Here is a 27598-nt window from a genome sequence, read left to right as displayed (position 1 = left end):
GAGATTGTTGCTGCCAAAGGAGAAGGATTCATGCTTCAGAATAAGAGAGGGGTGAGCCACATGGAAAATGGAAGGGAGGTTTCCTTCAGCTTTCAATAATCCGGCAGATTTCTGTTAATTTAGCCAAACAAACTTCTGAATCCTGTGAAGTTCACCCACCCCTATTAAATTCCTGATCAGGAAAGCCTGACACACAACTGGTAACAAGCAGTGTCCCAAACGAGTGGCATAAGAAAGGAAACTGAACTGGAAGCCATCCACTTAAGTATTGTGCCACCAATCTCTGTTACTGAATTACAGTAACCAGCAGAGACATAACATTTTACTTTATACATCAGGGCTGGGTCTACACTGGTGCGATCTTGCACCAAAGCGGCCACTCTTGCACAAAAGCTTGCTGACTGTCTATACTGGCTGTGTGTTCTTGCGTAAGTAAACTGACGTTCTACTGTATGAAATCACTGTATTACAAAGTCAGTGTTCTTGCGCAAATTCAAGCGGCCAGTGTAGACAGCTGGCAAGTTTTTGCCAGTCTAGAGGCACCCATGTTTATAGCCACTCTTCAGGGGAACATGTAACTACACAGATTGCTACAGCCATCCAGAAGGATAATGAGAGAGGATACACATACAGCCAGCCCAGAGAGACAACAAGAAGGCAGGACTTGTGCTATGTTGAGCAAAAGATGGTTCATAAAACACTATAAATAAAGTTAACATGGAGGAATCGTTTAACAGTGATTGATAGAAGAGCTTTCCAAGGGAAGTATTATAAGATATAATATCAGTAGACATGTACAAGTGAGTTAGATATATCTAACAGTTCATTTGTTATAACCTATTCAAAATATATCTAAACTGAAGGCATACAATTATTTATTCATATTTCTTGAACATATTGTAACAAAGTATGGAGAGGAAATGACTTAACTATTTATCATTATAAAGAAAGCAATGTGTTTGAGTATTACTGTCACAGCCACTCTCTTGAGTTAGTTGTTCATTCTCTGCTTTTATCCATGCTCAGCGCTGGGGCTCATCCATGTTTCCCCAGATCTCAGAATTTGCTCTTGTAACTATAGATTTCTATTTTATGAGACGGAGAAAGTCAGTGTTGTACACACCATTCTTCTATGCCTGGATCTTAGCTTTTGGACATACTTAATGTTTAGACAGAATATGGAGAATGTATCTATCACACACGCACCAGATACGTCGGTCTCTATGCATATAAATAAAATATTTGAAGGTGCTAGCTATTTTATAAATATGACAAAAGGATTCTTGTGGGTTCCACAATGTGCGCCACGTTACCTAGGGAATGAATTATGCCAAACCTCCCAAATACACATCATTCAACCTGAGTACATGCCATGCAGGTTACAGATTGTGTATTTTATGAACGTGTTAGATTTTTTAAAAGGAATTCTGGGACTATTTCTTGTAAAGCCAGAATCACTGGTCACCACTAGTCCAATTCAGCAGAGTTCTGCTGAAGAAAAATAAAATAAAATTAATGCAAAACAGCTCAAACAGATCCGGATAGCTTTTCTATACACAACAATCACCACCGTCCCCGATCTGCTCTTTGCCTGAGCAATTTATGAAGCAGCCACCATTTTTAGAGGTTTCTCAGTATGTGATTATTTTATACATCTCTACTGCCAAGATCTATCATAAACAGTTTCAATACCCTTTTTAAAAAAAAATAAAAGAATTACCAGACATCTCTAAACAAGCAGAAAATTATTTTTGAACACTATGAAAGCTTCCTCTTTCAATGTCAAAGTTTTAACATCAGCGCCCTGTGCTTATAGTTGGAGGCCAGATCCTTAGCAGCACAGCCTTGCTGATTTTAGTGGAACTGAACTGAATCCTGAAGATCCAGCCCCATGTGTCTTTTGAGTTCACAAAAGCCTACTGGAAAATAACACTCAGATTGTTTATTACCATTCTTGTTGCAATCCATGTCGTGCATGTAATCTAAAACACTGATGATGACGATTTGTGAATCCCATGAAGCCACATCTTAATTGAGGGACTATTGGAAAAAATTCTTATTTACCAAAAAAAAAAAAACTTCACCTGCCCAATTGAGTTTCTAATGAATTAGGAGAATAAGAAACCTAGGGGAACATGCTTTATTGATTCATTAACAAGTCGCTAAAGCCTGAATCTACTCCAGTGAGACTAAACACATAGTAATCCTATTGCATTGAACTGCAGGAAACAGCAGTATCTCCACATCTGTTCTGATAGGTACCCAATGAAACTAAACATGGCCAATAAGCGTAAACACGGGATGCTGCTAGTTTAATGGTAAGTGTGCATAAGAGACAAAGACTCACATTTTCTCTTTATTAGCCCTTACATTGTGCCATCAGCTTCTTTGTAATGTATTTACCCAGGACGGCTTGACTCAGATGTAGCATCTGTTTGTCATTGAGGTCCTGCTCTTCCCAGTTTTACAGATGGATTAAGTAAGCCACAAGAGGTCACAGTTAGTTAACCTTGGCTCAGACTAAATGAGATGCTTGCACCCTCCAGGTGTCCAGTATTTGTTTGGACTACTAGACCTTACATAGCATGAGACTTGAGATGTAGGTATGTGTATTGTATAGTGTAATTTATTTCCACTACTTTTTCTACAACCCACAGCATAGAATAGGCATCATTAAGGACAAACAAACTTGGTTTACTTAATTTGGATATTCTCAAGCATTCTGATTTCAAACTTCAGATGTAAACATTATTTGGTACATGTCCTGCATGGCAGCGTACACTGCACTTATGGATAAGTATATACCATAACATTTGGTACAATAGCAATGTAAATATACTGCAGTTTTATAGCCTGATTTACTCATGGATTCTGCCAAATTCCACAAGCAGAAACTGATAGGAAGTCTTCCATCCCTTCCCCACTGGCAGAAATCTCCTGGAGTTCCCTCAAAGGGCATCCATTGGAATAGTTTTCAAAGAACCCGTTTTAAGATAGGACAGCTGTCTGTGTGTCTTCGGGTGTGTCTAAACTACACCCCTCTGCCGACAGAGAGATGTAGATTAGGCACATCGCTATTGCAAATGAAGCGGAGATTTAAATATCCTGCGCTTCATTTGAATAGAAATGGCCACCGCTTTTTGCAAACACAGCACTTTGCTGGCAAAAAGCGGCAATCTAGACGGGGATCGCTCGACAAGGAATGCCTTTTCCGACCAATTCTGTAAATCTCATTGTACGAGGCATTAGGGATTGGTGGGAAAAGGCTTTCCTTGTCTGCCGATCCCTATCTAGATGGCCGCTTTTTGCCAACAAAGTGCCGTGTCGGCAAAAAGTGGTAGCCATTTCTATTCAAATGAAGCGTGGGATATTTAAATCCCCGCTTCATTTGCAATAGCGATGTTCCTAATCTACAGCCCTCTGTCAGCAGAGGGGTGTAGTTTAGACACACCCTTCCTCTCCCATGGAGTCACTATTCTAACAGATGCACCCTGCACTAGCCGCCAGATGTAACTATATTCTTTATTCTTCTTTGAGGAGCGTCCCTGTGGGTGTACCACTGGAAGTGTTTCAGCGCCCTGTGCTTATAGTTGGAGATTTACATCAGCAGTAACCTGGGTAGTGATGCCCACACTGTGCTGTCTCATGATGCTTCAAGTATGTAACCAGCACGCAACATCAGGCATCCTTTAGTTTATTCTCTACTGCCCTAGGCTTAGGTCAGAACTCAGCAGCTCTCTTCACTTCATATTTTCTCAGATCAGATGCCCCTTGTTAACATTACCCCTTTACTGTCCTACCCCAGGCTCATTATTATTGTTCCTCCCTCCCACCCCCAGAAAAAAAATCTCCCCTGCCCCACATCCCATCCTCTCCAGCCTGGGAGCATATTACAACCAACAAATGGATGCTGGAAATAATTTGACAGGGTTACTTTATTCCCTTCCTATCTACCCACCTACACAATCCTTTTCCCCATCCTTCTTCAGGGACCCCATCCCACAAGATCCTTTTACAACAGGAAATACAGAACCTGTTTCAACTAGGCGTGCTAGAGCAGGCCCCCTCTCAACACAAGCAAATGGAGTATTATCCCTGTATCTAACTCTAAAAAAGACCAAGGGATGGAAGCCCATCTTGGACTTGGCTTAGCTAAACAAGTTTCTAAAGAAACCAGGCAAACATTGGGGGCTTGGATGGTGGAAGGGACACGAGGAGGAGTGGCGGTGGGGACTCAGATGGCAAAGGGTACCCAGCATGGCCCGGGGGTGGGGTTCGGGCTCGGATGGCGGAGAGGACCCAGTCCCAGCAGCTCCGCGCTGGCGGCATAGCCCGCTGAGCATGAAGCGGGTGCCAGAGCTGGAACAGCCCATGCCCAGAGGGGATGGCACCGTGGCCGCAGCAGTGGATACTGATAATGTGATGACATCACACTGTCGTCCCATAGTAAAAAATTTGTATATATAGATAGAGAAAACAAAAGTTGCACCTCAGTCCTACATAGCAACTGGAATTCATCAGGGCCACCCTAGACTACACACAGGCACAGGCCACAGCATCGTTTCCTGATGCAGACCACGCTGGCCATGACTATTATCAACAGCCCACAAGTCTCAGCCGGACAATGCCTACAACTGCGTGGGCATATGTCAGCGGTGAAACTTGCCAGACTGCAAATGCGTGGTCTTCAAGGCTGGCTCTGCACCTGTTTTCATCCACACAGACTTCATTTATACAAGTCTTTCAATGTCCCAAACAAGGTAAAGCATTCCTTAAAATGGTAGTTACAGCCACAAAACCTATGTATTGAAGTGCCTTTCTATCATCAGACACTCCCCTCATTCATGCTCACTAGAGACACATCTCTAGAGGGATGAGATGTGCACCTCAACAAAATATCAACCCACATCAATGTACTTGCACTCCATGCTGTCAGACATGCTTGTGAACACTTCCTCCTGCTTACAGTCAAGGTTCTTATGGACAATACAACATGTATGTTTCACATAAATTGCCAAGGAGAAGTATATTTACATGTGGAAGCCATCAACGGTTGGCAATGGCACATAAGGAACCTAATAGACATTTCAACAGCCTACCACCCAAGATGTTAGAATACTATAGATCACCTAAGCAGGCATTTCCTTCACAAAAATGAATGGGAGATGCATGCACAAGTCCACTATATATTCCAATCCTGAGGCTATCTGGAAGCAGATTTATTCATGACACAGCACAATTCAAAATGCCCCCAATATTGCTTCAGAGCTGGACTGGGACCCACTATAAGGGAAATGCTTTCTTCATCAAGTGGGATTATCCCCTCATGTACAGTTTTCTGCCCATTCCATTTCTTAGCAGGGTCTTTCAGAAAATAAATCAAATGAGACCAGGCACAAGTAATACTAATTGCACCAACTTGGCTGAGACAAACATAGTTCCTTTACATCAATCAAATAGCTATAGCACCTCCTCTTCAATTCCCCCGCATTCCTCATCTTCTCACTCAGGATGCTGGTCAGAGTCTCCATCCAGATATTCCACTACATCTCAAGGCGTAGTTATTGAAGGGTTAACTTTGTCCAATCTAGCTTGCTGTGAAGAAGTCAAACAAGAGATTCTTATCCTTCTTAAACCCAGTATAAGATGTACATATTCCCCAAAATGGCATCATTTTCTCATCTAAGCAGCAGGGCAATCCATGTCTCCATACTCTGCACCACTCCACAAGATTTTGGACTATCTACTATCCCTAAAGGCACAGGGTCTAGCTAACAGCTCAATTAAAGTACACCTTGTAGCAATTTCAAGGGAACATAATGTTACAGAAAGCCATTCTGTCGTTGCACACCCAACAACATAATGCTTTCTGAAGGGTCTGAACAATGTTTTTCCTCCAATAAAACAATCACTCCCATTATGGGATCTCAACCTTGTCCTCAGAACCCTAACAGGAGAACCCTTCAAACCCATGGCCATCTGCTCATTACTCCACCTCTCAAAGAAAGTTGCCTTCCTCATTGCTACCACAACTGCCAGGAGAGTGAATGAAATTGCTGCACTCATGGCAGATACATCTTTTACTATTTTTTTGGAAGACAAAGTCATTCTCAGAGCACACCCCAATTTTTTCCCAGAATTGTATTCTCCTTCCACCTTAATCAACCACGTACTTACTGGTCTGCTATCCCAAACTTCATTCTGATGCCAACGGCGCTCATCTACATGACCTGCGAACATCCAGGGTACTTCCATTTTATCTAGAAAAGGCAAAATATTTTAGAAAATCTCCTAAACTTTTTCCTTTGTGGCAGAGCACTCTAAAGGCCAAGCCATCTTCAATCAGAGAGTATTGAAGTGGATTGCATCATACATCCACCTCTGTTACTCAAAAAATAATATTCCTGCTCATAGGAACAGCCATACCGGGTCAGATCAAAGGTTTATCTAGCCCAGCATCCTGTCTTCTGACAGTGGCCAATGCCAGGTGTGCACAGAGGGAATGAACGTAACAGGTAATCATCAAGTGATCCCTGAGAGGAGGTGCACCACACCTGGAGGTATTGCGATACCAAGCTGATGTGCCAAGAGGACAGTGCAAGCTCCCATGCCACCTCCCTGTTCCGAGAGATAGAACATATCAGCTACTAAACTGATAAGAACAGGTTGACAGAGTTTATTGAGCGAATGTTGGTGAACAAGTTTAGAGCACAGGTTTAATAGCAGTGGAGTGGATAGTGTTCCCAGGGATAGATTTTTTTTGGGGGGGGGGGGTTAGGGTGAGGGTGAGTACACAATTTACATTACAGTGTCGTGGCACCCAAGCCCGTGTGCTAATTACAAACCCTTATGCCATATTACATCCTGTATCCCGTGGGAGTGACTCACGCATACAATGAGCCTGCATTGCCCAGAATACACAAGTAGTGCACCATGCATGGCTTGGGAGGTATAGATGCAAATTCTGGTGGATGATGGGAGGGAAAGGGGGAGAGTTACAACAGGTGGGGGTGGGGTTTAAACACCCATAGAACATAAAGGAGTGTATGTTGCCCTGGATGTAGGTGAGTGGTTGTTTATAGTAACCCAGCTTATATTTATTAGTGAGGGTGCTTTCCCTACCGTTTCTAGTAACCCAGGCTATACTAATAGGGTCAGCATGAGCCCCACAATGTGCCCTATTCCTATGTCCCCAGTGAATTTGGGGGGAAGTAAATATAGAACCGCTCAGAGGATGAAGTCTGAGCTTTCCCCAGGTCTGAAAACTACACATGATTTTAGCCTTAAACAGGCCAAGAAGCAATATTCCTGCCCATATACACACACTCTACTAGAGCAGTGGCCACCTCTCCAGCATTCCTGTAGAACATACCAGTTCCAGACATATGCAAAGCAGCCACATTGGCATCAATACACACATTTACTACCCATTATCCCAGAGATAAACATGCCACACAGGACACACAATTCAGCCTGGCCATGCTCTCTAACGTCCCTAGCCAACGTCCCAAGCCCCTCCTTCCAGACAAACAAGATACTGCTCTGTAGTCAGCCAGGGGCACACCCACAGGGATGCTCTGCAAAAAAGAAGAGGTGGTACTCACCTTGTGCAGTAACTGACGTTCCTCGAGATGGTTGTCCCTGTGGGCATTCCATGACCCTCCTCCCTCCCCTCTGCTTTGGAGTCTTAAAGCATTTCTCTGCAGTAGAGAAGGAATGGAGGGATGGTTGACGACGTGTGCAGGCAAGATGGCACCACACACACACACACACACACACACACACACACACACACACACACACCCCTCAACCCCCGAGGTACTACTACTGTAAATCTCTGCACAGAGCACCTAAACACCTAGAGTGGAGCACCCAGAGGGACAACCGTCTCTAAGACCACCAGGTACTACACAGGATGAGTAATTGCCTCTCCGTACTTCACCCATCTGCCAGGCCTCGGAAATGAGAGGTCCATGCACAGAACAACTGCAGAGGATTTTGAGATATCTACTAATTAGACAAAGCCATGAGAAGATTAGTGGTGCCCAAAGAGCTTGGGAGAAGAACATGATCTTCATTTCCTTATTTCTAAAATCAACCAATGTCTGATGCTAACTAGTTTCCTTTAGAATTTTTTTCACAGCAGGGTAGCTCTGTGCTAAATTATCACTTTATGCCATGCTGCAAGTTCAAAGCAGGCAATATTCAATATGCTAAAGTGATGCTGAATCCAGCAATCAAAAAGACAGACACGTTTCAAAAAGATTTTATGATGCAGATTGATATAAATATCTGCCCTGAATCCTTTGAAATTTGCAATGGAAATCTCTAAAAAAATGTTTTCAGTCTGGGTAGAGTGTTTAAACAGACACAAACACAGGCTTTGTAAGGGAACAATCAGCTTTCCAGATTTACACTTGCCACTGTCGATGCCTAAGCAACACTTTAGCCATAGGAAGTGTTATCAATGCAGGTAAAACTCCCCCCTTTCCTAAAGGCCTGTGTTTCATGTGTGTGCTATTACTAGCGCTCTTGAAAATAGTCTCAATTGTAACCCTTGCAAATGGCTTTTGGCTGGTTATTTTAACAGGAGCTGGTATATCACTCCGTCATTTCAACTATCCTTGGGGCAATCAGCTCCTTTGCACATCTAGAATCATTACCCAAGAAACCCTCGAACTTTATTTCTTGTCTAATTAGAGTTGGAGCTGCACTTCAAGAGCCGTTCAATTGAAAGATGAAGCCAATGTTACCAACATTTTCATAAAGATTGAGATTTTTTTTGAACGCTGAGAAAAAGGATGGGAAAAGGGAAATTAATTGGAGAAAAGCAGTCCCTATCTGCTGTGTCTTGTCACTTCACTCACGGTGACTGAAATGTTTTCATAAGTTCCTCTGTTCTCTTGAGTATCTGTGTAATTTGTTTCATGTCCAGTTCTCTGATGCACACTCTGACACAAGCTTCAGGGTGCTACTAGTTTTTGAAAGGTCATAGCGGGAGGTGGGATGGGAGGAAGGGGACCCAGGTGATAAGTTTCAGATTCTCCTGCTCCAGAGGTGCAGAGCAGGCAAATCAATTGCAGCTGTAGAAAAGCAGAGAAGAACAGGGAGCAATGTGCAAAACAGGCTGTTCCCCGGAAGATCCTGGAAGGGAGATTACCTGAGCTGGAGGCCTCTTGGAGGACCCCATATAATTGCAATGTCATGTTCCTGAAGTGAAAGCAATGGGATGGTGTGGTGGTAGCTGTGCTGGAGCAGATTTTACAGGACATACAGGCTGTCTACACTGCAGAGTTTTTCAGAAAAACGACCATTTTTCAACAAAAAAAATCTTTCAGGGCGTCCACACCTCAAGTACGTTTTTGTGGAGAAAAAAAGGGGGGGCAGCTCTGGGTAAAAAGAACAGAAAGGGTTTTCTGGCATAGGTATTCCTCATTCTACAGGGAAGAACGTCTTTTTGAGAAAGAGCTCTTTTGCAAAAAGGTATGTGTGGACATGGAAGAGGGGTTTTTTGCGTGGAAAAAGAAAAAAGTACAAGTGCCCTGGTGGCCATTCTGTGCATAGCAACCAGAGCTTACTTTTGAGAGAGCGTCCATGCAGCCTGGACGCTCTTTCCCAAAAGCGCATCACTTTTTCAATGCACTTTTGCAGTGTGGACGAGCTCTTGCGCAAGAAGTTTTTGCAGAAGGTCTCTTCTGATAACAGCTTCTTGTGCAAGAAGCCTGAAGTCTAGACGTAGCCACAGACTACCTGAATTTTTGGTAAGTATGTCAAAGCTTCCAAAGTAGCCCAAGCTCACAGCCATGTCCATCTCAAGGAACTTCCAAAAATCTTACAGTTCTGATTGCCCCTTCATGATATATTTTTCTAAAATCCTTTCTTTCCCTAGAAGCATCTGGCTCCTGCTCCCACGCCCACCTCTCCTGACCTAGTTAACATATAAACCCCTGCAGGTTGGCTGGCGTGGTTATAATTGCTAAACATGCCCCAGGTAACCTCAGCCTCAGGGTTTCACTAGCCTCCCAGCTCCCTGCACTGTTACTGCTCCCTCACCTATTCTATGCCTCTCCAAAAAGGCTCCCTTAAAACTCTGTGCTTTGATCTTGGGACTAGTTGTTAATGACAAGAGTCCCTTTTCTGGAGGCAGCTGAAATATCGGTAAGTAGATAAGTGGTCACATTCCTACTGTAAGAGATTAGAAAGAAGAGAAATAAATACATTCAAAACTGCCAACAATAATACCTTTAGATATCTTACAAAGTCCTTTCTGGGGGCATAAACTCTTTGCTACTCATACTTAATGTGCTTCTTTTTACCTTATTTACAATTGTCTGTTTAATCAAGTCCATCTGTAATATAAATGTGATCATCATTATGCTAATCTCTGTACTAGACATGCAAATAGATAAACATCTGCATGCCTAATGTAAGTTTTTGTCTATAATGTTGTGTTCCTATTTACTATCTGTATTTTATGACTTATGGATTTCTAAACCTTTAAATTTATATCAGTACTGTGACATATCTGCAAGCAGAGACAGTTTTACGAGCACTAAAAAAGCTGCAACGCACAACCACTAAATACTAATGACATAAATGGTATCCACTAATGGTCTCTATTTTTATTACAATAGAAAACTTCAATATATTGCAATTACCACTGCACTCAGACTGAACCAATACATAGTGTACAATGCCAATCTGTATCCCCCTTGCATTATTTGCTATATGTTGTTCAGCCTTTGATTGCAAATGGTGATGGAATGCTCCAGTCAGCAGTTATGGCTAATATTCTATTTACAGACAGTCTCACTGTTAACTAATACACCAAATTGTCATATATGCCAAAGCATAGACATTTTCCAAGCCCCACAGCATGTACATGTAGCATGCTTTCATGTACCTGTCAAAAGCCCAGGAACTCAGCAAAAGTAAAATATGTCAAAAAGAGAAATAAAAAGGAAATTATCTTTTTTTAGTTAAAAACTATAAAATGGGCAATTTTACTATGAAATATTGCAATGAGTCAGTGTCTGACAGCACAAGTCTGCAACGAGGTTGACAATATGAATCTGCTTATCTCTTGTAAATGAATTGTTTGTAATGTTAAATGCCAACATTCCCATTCAAGTGCATAACAAGGGAAGTCAGTACCATTTATTTTACTTTACCAAAAAAAAAATGAAATTTTTCTGTTGGGGACTTAAGAGAGATAATGGGATTCCCAATGCTGCCAGAATGATGGGCAGCAGGCGGTACCTGGGAGTTCTCTCTTACGTATGGCTACAATGGGCTTTAAAATCAGTTCCCTAGAGATGAACTGGGAACCAGTCTGTGAATGTCACCTATCAGAAAATTGCTGTGAAAGACGACTTTTTACAGAACCATATAATCCTATATGGAACAAACCAAGGAATACCATTTTACTGGCCTTAGCATGGGGAGAACTTCTAATAAAGACTGGAGGCAATGTTCTCCGCTACCCTGCAGCTTGTGAAGTCATTTTCCCACAGTACAAATTGGCGGTCAGAAAGGGCAATCTGATAAAATGTAATAATCCTTTTGCAATGGTGCAAATGATTGCAAGACAACACATTCTGTGACCCACACACTCCTTCTCACTCTAAGGCTCCACAATCTCCTTCCCACTTTAAGGCTCAATCACCATAGTGATTACACAGCCAAACTGGCAGATGACATGAGTGTAATTATTCCAGATTTATCCTGGTGAAATAATTGTGGTGTTTGGCTCCAGGTCTGGGCATAATGCCTATTGCCAATCTAAAGCTGATGAGGCGCGCACACACACCCACACACACATCCCATTTTGGTGAACACAAAAATGTTTTCATTGTTATTAAAAGAATTTGCAAAGATTTGGGGTTTCTATTCAATCTCTCTCTCCCTCCTCCCCCCCAAAAATTAAGAAAAACCTAATTTTTTCTCTTTTTGTCAAAAAGAAAATTATGTCAAAACATTTCAACCAGCTTCATGCCAACTACAGATTTATTGAGGTTCTAGAATAGAGGAATGGGCAGATGGGCCTGCTAGGAAGAGAGATTTCATATGGACTCTTGGAACATGCAGCTGGGAAGATTCTAATGAAATGACTTGATGCAGCCCCATATTTGTTTGAAGTCACCTTTGTGTTGAATTGGGATTGGATCTTGTGGATGCTGTACTGAAACTGCTAGATCATTCATCTTTTAATTAACTGTGTCTTTCTAGGTCTCAAGATTGTACATAACTGCCAAGTGTCACTTCATACTCACTGTAGCCTAAGAATTTACTAATTGTAAGAATGTGCCCATAATGAAATGGGACTGGTTTTGCCAGTAAATGCAGCTTTTCCTTTCTTTCTGAAAACATGCCAATATTTCACAAAAGACAAACCTGAATTTTCCTGACTTTGAACTACTATGATAGATTTCAATTTTTATGGCAAAATTGGGGTATTTGTGTTTAAAAAAAAAAGCATATTTTCCTGTGGGAAATGCCATTTCACTTTCATGAAAAGCATCTAAGGATTTGAGGCAAGTGCACAAACGTATCACTGAAAAATTGTAAGAGGAAAAATTGTTCATCCCTCGGTTATATTTCTTTCTTTTCTCCTCCTGGTCAAGACAGGATGAAGGAACGTATTTGGGAATGTCCCTTTTTTGTGTGTATCTGCTCTTCATTTTTTTGATGTCCCGTGGACTCTTTGCCTTTAGAAATCTCTTTTCTATTATCAGCTGCTTCAGCATACTCTAAGGCTGCGTCTAGACTGACAAGATTTTGCGCAAAAGTGACTACTTTTGCGCAAAAACTTGCCAGCTGTCTACACTGTCCGCTAGAATTTGCGCAAGAACACTGACTTCGTACTGTACAAAATCAGTGCTTCTTGTGCAAATACTATGATGCTCCCGCTCAGGGATAAGTCCTCTTGCGCAAGAATACTTGCGCAAGAGGGCCAGTGTAGACAGGGAAGGAATTTTTTGCATAAGAAGGCCCCAATGGCAAAAATGGCTGCCGGAGCTTTCTTGCACAAAATCGCATCTAGACTGGCCATGGATGCTTTTGCGCAAAAGCACTTTTTGTGCAAAAGCATCCGTGCCAATCTAGATGCTCTTTTGCAGAAATACTTTTATCGGAAAAACTTTTCCATTAAAAGTATTTCCGCAAAATCATGCCAGTCTAGACGCAGCCTAACTCTATTGACTTTTTAACATGGAACTTTATTTACTCTGAAAATATCACTTTCTGTTGAACATGTTTTCATTTGGGCTGATGTACATTTAATTTCAATCATTTAAAACATTCAGAATCTGAAATAACAAAGAGAGCAATTTGAGTTGAAAATATCATTTATAATAAAATATTGGATTTTCCCCATGTCTTATAATAATGCTTAGAATACTGCTTTTAATTAGAATAGCCTCCCAACCAATTCTATTTGTGGCAAAACCTGTCTCGCTTATTTTTATTATACTTCCCATTAATGAGCCTAAACTTCTTGCAGGTTTTCCAATAAAATAGCCAAGTCAGTTTTAGGAAAACTGGTCCTTCCCAGAGATGAAAGCCAATGAATTAAAATTGTGGACCATCCAAGAAAAGTGTCTGGACACTGTTTTTCCCAGAAACACTCACCTAAATCAACAATCAGTTTACACCCATAGAGTTCCTTAGTGCCACTGTAACACCAACAGGCAGGACCCAACCTGTGTGCAGACCTCTGGAGCTTAGCGCATGAGCCTTTACCGCCTGAGCTAAAAGCCAGATGGCTCTGGATCAAACTCTTTCTCTCTGTAAGTGGTCGAAGTGCCTATACATGGGACAGTGGACCACACCCAGTATGTGTGTGGCTTATACCACCAATATATGTTAAAGCTCCTCAGTATGGGTTGTGGTATTCCACATCTCAGAAATCCAGCCCCTGGCTTTCTCAATTAGGCATCTGAAGCGAATAGAAAATGTTGCCATTGCTCATGTTCCCACAGTAAGTCATTGGCAGAAAGAGGTAAAGAAGCAAGATCCTATCTTCCAGTATCCTTTCCATGGGCCAACGGCTAATTAGTACTCTGGCCAAGCGGTTTGGTCTTAAAAATATGAGTCAAGTTTACTTCGAATTGACTGGATTTTACAAATATGTGAAGTAGCTCCTCTTTACCCAGGTAGAGGTAAATCTGCTCCACTTCAATAGCCTGGAGTGAATGGCTTTACAGCATCCAGAGGAGAGAATCTTCCTTACAGGTGACAGAGTGCCAACAAAGCTGCTTCAGAGGTGTCACTGCAGTTTCCAGGCTAGTGACCTCTGTAGCTGTTATAGGCTTAGGTGCAGAGATAGATACAGGACCTGAGGAACCATTATTCCTGGCAATAGGAAAGGACAGTTCCTTTTAAAATATTTGTTCTGCTTATAACAATAAGACGACCCGTTACAGGACCGCTTGGGAATAGTGACCATAATATAATAAAATTCAACATTCCTGTGGTGGGAAGAACACCTCAACAGTCCAGCACCCTGGCATTTAATTTCAAAAAGGGGAATTACACAAAACTGAGGAGGTTTGTTAAACAGAAATTAAAAGGCACAGTGACTAGAGCCAAATCCCTGAAAGCTGCATGGAAACTTTTTAAAGACACCATAATAGAGGCCCAACTTAAATGTATACCCCAAATTAAAAAACATAGCAAGAGACCTAAAAGAGTCACCGTGGCTTAACCACCATGTAAAAGAAGCAGTGAGGGACAAAAAGGTATCTTAAGAAGTGGAAGTCCAATCCTAGTGAGATAAATAGAAAGGAACATAAACACTGTCAAATCAAGTGTAAACATGTAATAAGAAAAGCAAAAAAAGATTTTGAGGAACAGCTAGCCAAAAACTCAAAAAGAAATACTTAAAAAACATTTTGTTATATTAGAAGCAGGAAGCCTGCTAAAAAGCCTGTGGGTCCCCTAGATGATCGAGCTATAAAAGGAGCAATCAAGGACGATAAAGCCATTGCGGAGAAACTAAATGATTTTTTTGCTTCAGTCTTCACGGCTGAGGATGTTGGGGAGATTCCTGAATCTGCACCGTCCTTTGTGGGCGATGAATCTGAGGAACTGTCCCGGATTGAAGTGTCATTAGAGGAGGTTTTGGAACAAATAGAAAAACTTAATGTTAACAAATCTCCGGGACCGGATGGCATTCATCCAAGGATTCTAAAAGAACTTAAATGGGAAATTGCTGAGCTATTATCTGTGGTTTGTAACCTATCCTTTAAATCGGCTTCCGTACCTAATGACTGGAAGGTAGCCAACGTGACACCAATATTTAAAAAGGGCTCTAGAGGCGATCCTGGCAATTACAGACCGGTAAGTCTAACTTCAGTACCGGGCAAATTAGTCGAAACAATAGTAAAGAATAAAATTGTGAAGCATGTAGAAGAACATAATTTGTTGGACAAAAGTCAACATGGTTTCTGTAAAGGGAAATCCTGTCTTACTAATCTATTAGAGTTCTTTGAAGGGATTAACAAACATGCGGACAAGGGGGATCCAGTAGATATAGTATACTTGGATTTTCAGAAAGCCTTTGACAAGGTCCCTCACCAAAGGCTCTTGTGTAAATTACATGGCCATGGGATAAGAGGGAAGGTCCTTTCTTGGATTGAGAACTGACTAAAAGACAGGAAACAAAGGGTAGGAATAAATGGTAAATTTTCAGATTGGAGAGGGGTAACTAGTGGTGTACCCCAAGGGTCAGTCCTGGGACCAATCCTTTTCAACTTATTCATAAATGATCTGGAGAAAGGGGTAAGCAGTGACGTAGTAAAGTTTGCAGATGATACCAAACTGTTTAGGATAGTCAAGACAGAAGCAGACTGTGAGGGACTCCAAGAAGATCTCACCAAACTGAGTGATTGGGCAACAAAATGGCAAATGAAATTTAATGTGGATAAGTGTAAAGTAATTCACATCAGGAAAAATAACCCCAACTATACATACAGTATGATGGGGGCTAATTTGGCTATGACAAATCAGGAAAGAGATCTTGGAGTTATCGTGGACAGTTCTCTGAAAACTTCCACACAGTGTGCAGCGGCGGTCAAAAAGGAAAATAGGATACTAGGAATTATTAGGAAAGGAATAGAAAATAAGACCCAGAACATAGAATCATAGAATCATAGGACTGGAAGGAACCTCGAGAGGTCATCGAGTCCAGCCCCCCGCCCTCAAGGCAGGACCAAGCTCCGTCTACACCATCCCTGACAGATGTCTATCTAACCTGTTCTTAAATATCTCCAGAGAGGGAGATTCCACCACCTCCCTTGGCAATTTATTCCAATATTTGACCACCCTGACAGTTAGGAATTTTTTCCTAATGTCCAATCTAAACCTCCCCTGCTGCACTTTAAGCCCATTACTCCTTGTCCTGTCCTCAGAAACCAAGAGGAACACATTTTCTCCTTCCTCCTTGTGACACCCTTTTAGATATTTGAAAACCGCTATCATGTCCCCCCTTAATCTTCTTTTTTCCAAACTAAACAAGCCCAGTTCACGAAGCCTGGCTTCATAGGTCATGTTCTCTAAACCTTTAATCATTCTTGTCGCTCTTCTCTGTACCCTTTCCAATTTCTCCACATCTTTCTTGAAATGTGGCGCCCAGAACTGGACACAGTACTCCAGCTGAGGCCTAACTAGTGCAGAGTAGAGCGGCAGAATGACTTCACGAGTTTTGCTTACAACACACCTGTTGATACAACCTAGAATCATATTTGCTTTTTTTGCAACAGCATCACACTGTTGACTCATATTCAACTTGTGGTCCACTATGACCCCTAGATCCCTTTCCGCCATGCTCCTTCCTAGACAGTCGCTTCCCATCTTGTATGTATGGAACTGATTGTTCCTTCCTAAGTGGAGCACTTTGCATTTCTCTTTATTAAACCTCATCCTGTTTACCTCTGACTATTTCTCTAACTTGCTAAGGTAATTTTGAATTATGTCCCTATCCTCCAAAGAAGTCGCAACCCCACCCAGTTTGGTATCATCTGCAAACTTAATAAGCGTACTCTCTATCCCAATATCTACATCATTGATGAAGATATTGAACAGTACGGGTCCCAAAACAGACCCTTGCGGAACTCCACTTGTTATCCCTTTCCAGCAGGATTTAGCACCGTTAACAACAACTCTCTGACTACGGTTATCCAGCCAATTATGCACCCACCTTATCGTGGCCCTATCTAAGTTATATTTGCCTAGTTTATCAATAAGAATATCATGCGAGACCGTATCAAATGCCTTACTAAAGTCTAGGTATATGACATCCACCGCTTCTCCCTTATCCACAAGGCTCGTTATCCTATCAAAGAAAGCTATCAGATTAATTTGGCATGACTTGTTCTTCACAAACCCATGCTGGCTATTCCCTATCACTTTATTACCTTCCAAGTGTTTGCATATGATTTCATTAATTACCTGCTCCATTATCTTCCCTGGGACATCTTACTGCCCCTGTATAAAACTATGGTACACCCACATCTTGAATACTGTGTACAGATGTGGTCTCCTCACCTCAAAAAAGATATTTTGGCCTTGGAAAGGGTTCAGAAAAGGGCAACTAAAATGATTAGGGGTTTGGAATGGGTCCCATATGAGGAAAGGCTAAAGAGACTGGTACTTTTCAGTTTAGAAAAGAGGAGACTGAGGGGGGATATGATAGAGGTCTATAAAATCATGAGTGGAGCGGAGAGGGCGGATAAAGAAAAGTTATTTATTAGTTCCCATAATAGAAGAACTAGAGGACACCAAATGAAATTAATGGGTAGCAGGTTTAAAACTAATAAAAGGAAGTTCTTCTTCACACAGCGTGTTGTCAACCTGTGCAACTCCTTGCCAGAGGAAGCGGTGAAGGCTAGGACTATAATAGAGTTTAAAGAGAAGCTGGATAAATTCATGGAGGTTAGGTCCATAAAAGGCTATTAGCCAGGGGATAAAATGGTGTCCTTGGCCTCTGTTTGTCAGAGGCTGGAGAGGGATGGCAGGAGACAAATCGCTTGATCATTGTCTTCAGTCAACCCTCTCTGGGGCACCTGGTGCTGGCCACTGTCGGTAAACAGGATACTGGGCTAGATGGACCTTTGGTCTGATCCAGTACGGCCGTTCTTATGAAGAAAGAGCTATAATGTGTTGCAATGCACTACAAAACTCGTTTGGTCTCCCTGCAGATGAATAGCTCCACTCTTAAAAGAAACTGCAATCAGAATGTGTATTTTATTCCAGTGTTGTGACCATGCAGACTATTAGTGAAATATGGATAAATGCTACAATAGCTATTGTTTTTCTTCCCTTTCTCTTTTTATATCATTATCAATAACTGTACTTCCTCTACTGTCAGCTGATGCCTGTCTCATAATTACTGGAGAAATAGCATTAAAAGAAAAAGAAAAAGTTCAAATAAAACTGCCACGTGGAATGTAGCATGATGAGATTATGATCAGAGTTGTGCTGTGGGGCAGGCACATATGTGCAGAGGGGCATCACTAATTCACCAATAGTGAATTTACATTTTTTGAAATTATTCTAATGTGTTATTAAGGAACAGAGTAAGGATACTGCAGTTGATTTTCCCCTTAGAGTAACACTAGCGAAAATTCAAAAACAACAAATAGTCTGGTAGCACTTTAAAAAGACTAACTAAACATGTAGATGGTATCATGAGCTTTCCTGGGCACAACTTAAAAGTAGGCTGTGCCCACAAAAACCTCATGATACCACCTACATGTTTAGTTAGTCTTTAAAGTGCTACCAGACTATTTGTTGTTTTTTAAGTTTTTCCTGTTACAGACTAACTCAGCTACCCCTCTGAAACTAGTGAAAATTGGTCATAAGAAATGAATATATAAAGCTATTTGGGGTCAGATTTGTAGAACTGTGTGTGCCATAAAGCAATAAAGAATATGTAGTAACAATGAAGAATACTTGCATGAAAGTACTATCCAGAGAAATAAGATTGGGTAATTTTTTTTAAGAGACATGATATTGATGGTTGTAAAGATACCAGTGGAGCGGAGTTCAGAGGCCTATCTAAAATGAGAGGATGATCTCGTTTATCTCCTTTGGACAAATTATTTGCCCACTTATACCACAGGAGCATCTAGACACCACAATCAAGCATCTTGTTCCTATCACAAAAACCTCCACCATTACTAGCACCAACTGGCCTCCTTGTTTGTAAGTAGTCTCAGCAAAGAGGCCAAGCACTGCACTGGCATGGAGACTGGATTATATTCTGTCCCTTTTGCAGGTCATCCCTTCAATCAGCATTGAAGGCAGGTCAGTACCAGAGAAGCTCACACTGCCAGTGCCTCTGGTGCACCTGCTTCTGGAGAGACTTGCATATCTAGGTCACCCAATCCAGCAGCAAAAATCACTGATGCTGTTAAAATGGGAGCATAACATGGATAAGAATGATGATAATTGCTGGGATCATAAACAGAATGGATTCAAATAAGCGTAGTTGAGCTTTGGATAATCACCCAGGTATTTGGAGGAGTCCAAATCCAGTTTTTTTATATAGTTCTATGCTATGGTTCCCAACTTGCAATGCAGAAGCCTATGAGTTCCAGTCCCAGTAGGGTAATAAACATTTCCCAGTATGCTCAACAAGTACCTTGGTGATGGGTGCTGTACTAGAACATACTAGGTAGATCGCTATAACTGAGGAGTAGTTGGAAGTTCTCTCATTGCTCCTTATGAAATTACTAGAAAGTTGAACTCTTGGGACAAAGGTGGTGAAGACATAATCCAGGAGAATGAAAAGCTAGAGTCAGTTAAACTTATAAGAGACAATAGAATATCATAACATTGGAAAAGTTCCAGGGTAACTGTATTCAGAGGAGGAGGAGGAAGGTTGTGGTGGAGTCAGTTGTCAAAAGACAACATGATAGCTGGGGCTCAGATGATCAGACAGAAGTAATGTAAATGCTGGGGCTGATCCTCGTCCACCGAAATCACCTACTACCTTCATTGAGAGTTTTGAGCATATTCAGAAATGCACGACTGGGCCCAATACTATAATGTTGAGAGAATGATTATATGAATGCATTCATAAGAGACCAACAAAATATGACAGGTGATGGTGCTGATTATTGGTGTAGAACTGAGAAGGACACAATTCTCATGGTGAACTGAATGGCAACTGGTGATATACAAAGGTAGATATGGAAATAATGACTAAAATGGCAGATACAATGAAAGAGGGGAGCAGCGAGAGCAGCAGAAGAGAGTTGGAGGGTCTATCATGAAGATTATTTGTAAATATCTTGACATTTCTAGATATTCAGGATCAACTATCATTCTTTGTGTGTTTACTCAAAGCCTTAGAGGTTGTCAGTTTTTGTAAATACAAATATGATTTTTCCACCATTTTGACCTTTCTTTAAAAATATTCCCCGTCCCCCCACCCCCGTGTGCTCTGCTTATGAATAGTAAAGGATGCTTACCTATGAAATATAGCCCTATTCCAAGACACTGTAATTTATAACCTAGTCCATTTTACATTGAATTTTCACCTTAAAGGTGGTATATGTTGTAAAGAGCACAACTATTCCATAAAAGGGGTTAAACTAATATTAAACTTAGACATTGGGGTCTACTTTAGCAAGCCCTCAGATAGCTGTTAAAGTGCTAATATTTTGGCAGAAGCATTTAAATACTGTAGTTGGTCAAAGGACTGTTTCTCTTGCAATCTCACAAAATTCAGAGGACAATACTTAATGTACACAGAAGGATCTCCAAATGTTTTGACGTGTTCCCAGAGATTTGGCTCCAATGCTGCTGTGAAATTGCAGACAATTTAGAAGAACATTCTGGGTATTAGCATGTCGATGAACATATTGGCCCTCCAACTTTGCTTTAGAATTTCCCAGACCCATTAGTTCTGAAACATTAGCTTTTGAACAGTACCAGGCTTCACTCACATCCTGTGTGGGTTTGAAGCATGTAATCATCCTTAGAGTTGGTGGTCATCTGGGGCTATGCGGATTTACACCAACTAAAGATCTGGCCCATTTACCTGGAATGTGTGTTGAAACATAGCTAGTACCCATACAGCCGTTTTGCCTTTGTACACTCTCCATCCTTACAACGAATTCTAAATCCAGTTTAAATGTTTGATAGGTTTTAGGGGAAGCAGTGGAGCTATGTCCTAATTCTTCAGCTGTGTGGGCTTGATTTATAAGCAGCAGCCGATTGTCTCACTACATAGACTTGTTAAAACCACATACAAGTATTAGAAGCAAACAACTGTTTTAATAATAGTGCCTACAAATGTTGCGTCTAATTTTTTCCATCCTTATAGAAACACAGGCTACCGGGTGTGGGCACACTGCTAATCATCTGGGCAGCATTTCAATCTCTTCTAGGTGGCCATCTAAGCACTCAGCTTACAGGGAACACTGCTGTCTACCAATTTACTCTACTGATGAGCTCAACTGTACAAAAGTGAGTGAAAATTCATAAAAATGTCACATTAATAAAATGTCATATTAACACATACCATTTTCCATCAACTTGTTTTGTTGTGAAACTGAGACAAAGTCAAATTAGTCCAAACAAAAAAAAATCCCCATTCAAAAGGTTTAAATCATGCTTGGTAACCAAAAACCAAAAAAAAAAAAAATTAAAAAATAAAACAAAAAACCCATTAACCAAAATTGGTGTCAGAAGTTAGGCTTACTGGGCACAAAATAATGAAAGGATGGACTTTTTCACCCATCATTCCCTTTAGAGGTTCTAAAAATAGAGATACCCACCACACTTTGGAGTGAGGGATGGAGGGAGGGAAAAGAGATATGAACAAATAGTCAAAGGCTATCACTAGGCTGCCTGATAGAAAAAGGGAAGGAATGAGCTTCAGCATCCTGGCTGCTATCCCCACCAGCTCCTGGGACCTCAAACCTTCTTTATCCTAATCATGGGTGGTGAGTATAAGAGGCAGGGGAAGAAATTGCCTTCCTAAACTCCGAAGCGTGGCCCCAACCACACTCCACCCCATTTCAGCAGGGCTACCAGGCTGCCCCCAGGGTTTAGCCATGCTGAGGCTAGGATCACACACCACCTGCTCTCCCCCATGTTCTGGGGCCAGGGAGGCTCATGGGGGGCAGTGGGAGAGGGGCTGGAGATCTGCCCCTATAGTGGGCGGCATTGGCTCCTGAAGGGGGACGGGGCCTCAGGTGGAAGAGGCAATGCTGGGTAGTTGCCTCCCTAAGCCCTAGGTTTGCCCATCACCCGTGATCCTACACTTGACTCACGGAGTCCACGATTCTAAGGAATGATAGAAGGGAGAATGGCAAAATAGAGACAATGGATTTCAGGAAGGCAGATTTTAGTCAACTCAGAGACCTGGTAGGTAAGGTCCCATGGAAAGCAAGATTCAGAGAAAAAACAAATAAAGGTTGTTGGCAGTTTTTCCAAAAGGGACATTATTAAGGGCTCAGAAGCAAACTTCCCACTGCGTAGGGAAGATTGAAAGTTTGACAAGAGACCACCTTGGCTTAATCAGGAGATCTTATATGATCTAAAAAATCAAAAGTGGAAACTAGGTCAAATTACAAAGGATGAATATAAGCAAACAACACAGATATGCATGGGCAAGATCAGAAAGGCAAAAGCACAAAACGAGTTCAATCTAGCTAGAGACAAAGGGTAACAAGAAGACATTCTACAAATATATCAGAAGCAAGAGGAAGACCAAGGACAGGGTAGGCCCATTGCTCAGTGAAGAGGGTGAAAAACAGGAAACCTGGAAAAGTTTCCAGGCTTTTTGTTTCGGTTTTTGTCAAGAAGATTGGTGGTGACAGGATTCCTAACATAGTGAATGGCAGTGGAAAGGGGGTAGGTTTAGAAATTAAAATTAAAAAAGAAAAGGTTAAAAACTATTTAGAAAAGTTAGATGTCTGCAAGTCACCAGGGCCTGATTAAATGCATCCTAGAATACTTAGGGAGCTGAAAGAGGAGGTATCGAAGCCTTAAGCTATCATCTTTGAAAAGTCATGGAAGTCAGGAGAGATTGCAGAAGACAATCTTTGGAAAAGGGCAAATATAGTGCCCATCTATAAAAAGGGAAATAAGAACAATCCAGGAAACTACAGACCAGTCAGTTTAACTTCTGTGCCAGGGAAGATAATGGAGCAAGTAATTAATCTGCAAACATCTGGAAGATAACCAGGTGATAGGTAACAGCCAGCATGGATTTATACAGAACAAATCATGTCAAACCGATTTAATAGCTTTCTTTGATAAGATAACAAGTCTTATGGATAGGGGAGAAGTGGTGGATGTGGTATACCTAGACTTTAGTAAAGCATTTGATAGTCTTTCATAACCTCCTTAACAATAAACTAGGGAAATACAACCTACATGGGGCTACTGTAAGGTGGGTGCATAACTTGCTGGATAACCACTCTCAGAGAGTAGTTATTAATGGTTCACAATCATGCTGGAAGGGCAAAAAAGTGGGATTCCACAGGGGTCTGTTTTGGGACCAGTTCTGATCAATATCTTCATCCATGATGTAGATATTGACATAGTGAATACACTTACTAAGTTTGTAGAGGATACCAAGCTATGAAAGGTAGGAAGTGCTTTGGAGAGTAGGGTCATAATTCAAAATGATCTGGACAAACTGGATAAATGGTCTGAGGGTAAATAAGATGACGTTTAATAAGGACAAATGCAAAGTGCTCCACTTAGGAAAAAACAATCAGTCTCACACATACAGTATGCAAAGCGACTGTCTAGGAAGGACTACTGCAGAAAGGGATCTAGGGTTATAGGGGACCACAAACTAAATCTGAGACAACAGAGTAACACTGTTGCAAAAAAAAAAAAGACCACTAAACACACACAACAAGAACAAGAACAAAAACAAAAACACGCACACCCAAATATGATTCTGAGATGCATTAACAGGAGTGTTGTGAACAAGACACAAGACATCATTCTCCCTCATTATTCTGTGCTGATTAGGCCTCAGCTGGAGTACTGTGACCAGTTCTGGGCACTGTATTTGGAGAAATTGGAGAGGGTCTAGAGAAGAGCAACAAAAATGATTAAAGGTCTAGAAAACATGACCTATGAAGAAAGACTGAAAGAATTGGGCTTGTTTAGTTTAGAAAAGAGGAGACAGAGAGGGGACATGATTGCTGTTTTCATGCATCTAAAAGTGTGCCACAAAGAGAAGGGACTTTGTGGGAGAAAAATTGTTTTCCTTGGCCTCTGATGATAGGAGAAGCAGCAATGGGCTTAAATAGTAGTAAAGGAGGTTTAGGTTGGACATTAGAAAAAAAAAACTTCCTGTCAGGGTGGTTAAACACAGGAATAAATTGCCTAGGGAGGTAGTGGAATCTCCATCTCTAGAGATATTTAAGAGCAGGTTGGATAGACATCTATCAGAAATTATCTAGACAGTGCTTTGTCCTGCTGTGAGGGAGGTGACTAGACCTCCTGTAGTCCCTTCCAGTTCATTCTATTAAAAGTGTACTGACCAGAGGAGGCCAAAAAGGGACTCAGATTATACCACTACCTCTACTAGCTCCAACTGACTCCCAATCATCAGGATGACAGGAAGGGCGGGGGGGCCAAAAGGGGCAATTGCCCCAGAACCTAGTTATTTAAAAGGACCCAGGATTCTGACTGCCACCGCTACCACAGCAGCAGTGGCTGGAGTCCTGAGCCCTTTTAAATTGCTACTGGAGTGCTGCACAGCACGCTCAAGGCAGTGGCAAAGATTCTACGATAATCACACGTGTCCTCCTAATGGGTAATAATGATCCAGATCTTAACAAAAATACAGTCCTACCAATACTTATGCCAAATAATGTATGTAAACAAAGACTGTCCTTCATAGATATTAAATGCACTAAAGCCCAGATCATGGCATACTTAGTCTTTATTAAGACAAAAAATTCACAAGCCTATAGAAGTTTGCCTAAGTGAAGACATGAGGATTTGGGTATGACAGAACAGTAAAGAAAAATCCACCTGCCACCCAATACAGAACTCTAACTAAGGTGTCAATGTTGTTAGCATAGAGTCCTACTATTATCATCAAGAGATTATTTTCTTTCTGTTTACAATTGTTTTGGCTTGACCCTTTATAACCAGTTTTCATGGTGTACTTTTTGTATCATCTTTGGAGCTCTTTTAAATAGAATCCATCATTTTTGAGCACTTTGGGCTTTTCTTTTGCATCTTTACTTAGTTGCTTTTTTCCGGAGTGAGCTGTGATTTGAGGTTTTGGTCCTGCTTCTTCCCTTTTCCTTTCTTCTGCAGTATTTTGAAATATAAATTTATGTCTCTCATACAATCACCCAGCTTTTGATTGTATTGTGTTTTTCATGACTCCTGATGTTGCCTTTTTATTGTGCCTTGAAAGATAATTCATAAAGATATCAAAGTCTTACATACTGTACAAAAATGAAGTTCTCTATGATTGGAACTCACTCACTTCCCTCCCCCCTCTAGTTTTCATAATGGATTGGTACTCCCTAGGAATCTATTTCAAATTTTCTTTTTATCATCTTGCTGGACTGATGTTTCTTTTCAACAAAGGAGGACACTGTACCAGCCAGAACAAGTGACATAACATGAAGAGGAAGAGAAAAAATATCAAGTAATGCTAAAAAGGAGAAGAAATGGAGCTGAAATAGAAAAGGGAGAGAGGCTTGAACTGTTGCAAGAAAGAAGGGGAGGAAATGGAGCTGTAATTGAAAGGACATCAAGGACTGAGCTGTATGAGAAAACTAAGTAGATCAAGAAAGGCTGAATGAGAGGAATAAACAGAACTGAACTAGGAGAATTTAGAATACGTGCCCGGTCATCTCTGAGCTTAGCCCATTATCCATACTACTCTATTTTCACCTCTACCTCATCCTAGTTCTAACTTCCATAATACCACCCTCCATTTTCAACTCAGTTATCCCTTTTCTTTTTCCAGTATTTCAGATTAGTGTGGCTGTTTTCCCTTTCTTCCCTGTCCATATTTCTCTCTGCCCTATTTCAAGCCAGACCTGTCAAAAAACTCAATGCAAGTGTCTTATGTTGCATATTCCCAAGATTGCACGTGATTCTAAAGAACATGAGGTGCATTTTAGAGCAGTGCATGCATAAGGTACATAAATATAGGCCAGTATTTGAAAATTCAGGCACCTATGTTGAAAGTACAGAACATAATGTGCAGTACAGGGATACAGTACCTACACAAGGAAAAACCACTGGAGCCCTGTCCCATTTGTGCATCTGCAGGACCCTGGAGAGTGCTCGCTTTCTCTCTGGCTCTTGCTCTCATCCAAGTAACAGAGGTTACAATGTCACAAAGACAGTTGATTAGTGGCCTCTTCCCCAGCTATCCACACACACAAGATGTGATCTATGTACAGAAGGCACAATCTGGCCTGGTTTCAATGACTGTTTTTCCTCACACACGTGTGTGAATTTGATTCATATGAATGAAAAATTAACTAACAATTTAAAGTTTGGCACACTGCCGTATTCCAAATGCAGCCATTAATTACTGTTTCAGATAATGACCCGTATCCTGCTTGTCTGTCTCACATATGCAGTCTCATTGGCTTCAATGGGACCTTTTATGCAAGTAAGGAAAACAAGAGGTTTTCCTCAGTGCTGACTCTTCACTTTTCTTAGTACTGCTGGGGAAACCCAACATCTGCAGTGAGAACCAGCTGAGTCAGGGGAAGTGCACGCTGCATTTACAAGGAGGCACTATAACCACAAACAGAGCCCACAAAAACGTAGTACACTGTGCAATCCAAGTTACTGCAAATTGACATTTTAGTGTCTCTTCAAAGGGAGACAACAGAAGGGGGGGCGCGAAGTCAGTGAAACAAAGCAGTTTGAACTGAAACCAATTCAAAGTCAGCTTTTCTTTCTGTAACCATTCCCTTGCAAAAACTGCTAAGAAGCTATTAATTAGAGATTCACCTTTAAAAGATATGGCCAGGACTCAAGACATAGTAGCCTTTTAAGCATCCATGGGATGAAAAGAATCCATTTCCGAAGGACATTGCCATAATTATAAAAAATAAAGCCTTTCTGGTAGATAATTGATAAATATGCCATCAATTGAAAGAAGGTTGACATCCCAAACTATGACAAATTCATGATATGGTTGATATGTCAGTAATTGCCATCCTAACGCTCCAGAGACCATAAAAAGGAGATAGAAGAGGAATAAATAATCTCAGTGTGTTTCTCCCCAAGCACTGCTCCTCCTCCTCCATTTCTTCAGTGAACCATTCCCACAAGATCTGTGAACAAAACAATTTAATCTTTCAATGTAGAAAGCAAGATCGCATGTTCTTCTGTCAAAAAATAAAAAACCTCCATTGGCCAAGGTTAGACAGTCTATCTATTGGCTAAAAACAATAAAAATGTATCTCCCAGAATAGCAACAGAATTCTCCAGGGAAAAAAATTGCATACATTTAATCGAAGATAAAAAGATGACTCCCCATTTGATGTGCATCGCTTTTTAGGCAAAAATGTGGATGTCTATATTCCTTGAAAGAAATTATCTCCTAGTACATTTTTAATATTACTCTGTGGGA

General features: G+C 41.1%; 1 long non-coding RNA gene and 1 pseudogene across 1 annotated transcript in view; both read right to left on the bottom strand.

Annotated features, from left to right (window-relative positions):
* Positions 1 to 3851: 3851 nt before the first annotated feature.
* The window catches only part of LOC142831080 (uncharacterized), a 32670-nt gene continuing 8923 nt past the window's right edge, over positions 3852 to 27598 (bottom strand). The window contains exons 3-4 of the long non-coding RNA XR_012906715.2: positions 6178 to 6260; positions 3852 to 5595 (exon numbers count right to left, since the gene is read on the bottom strand). This is a non-coding gene — a long non-coding RNA (uncharacterized LOC142831080). The remainder of the gene's footprint in view (positions 5596 to 6177; positions 6261 to 27598) is intronic.
* On the bottom strand, positions 6539 to 6688 carry LOC149523723 (U2 spliceosomal RNA; annotated as a pseudogene).

This window comes from Pelodiscus sinensis, chromosome 12 (genome assembly GCF_052426305.1).
Source record: "Pelodiscus sinensis isolate ZL-2025 chromosome 12, ASM5242630v1, whole genome shotgun sequence".
In the NCBI taxonomy this organism is placed as follows: Eukaryota; Metazoa; Chordata; order Testudines; family Trionychidae; genus Pelodiscus; species Pelodiscus sinensis.
This window is presented reverse-complemented; position numbering and strand designations above follow the sequence as displayed.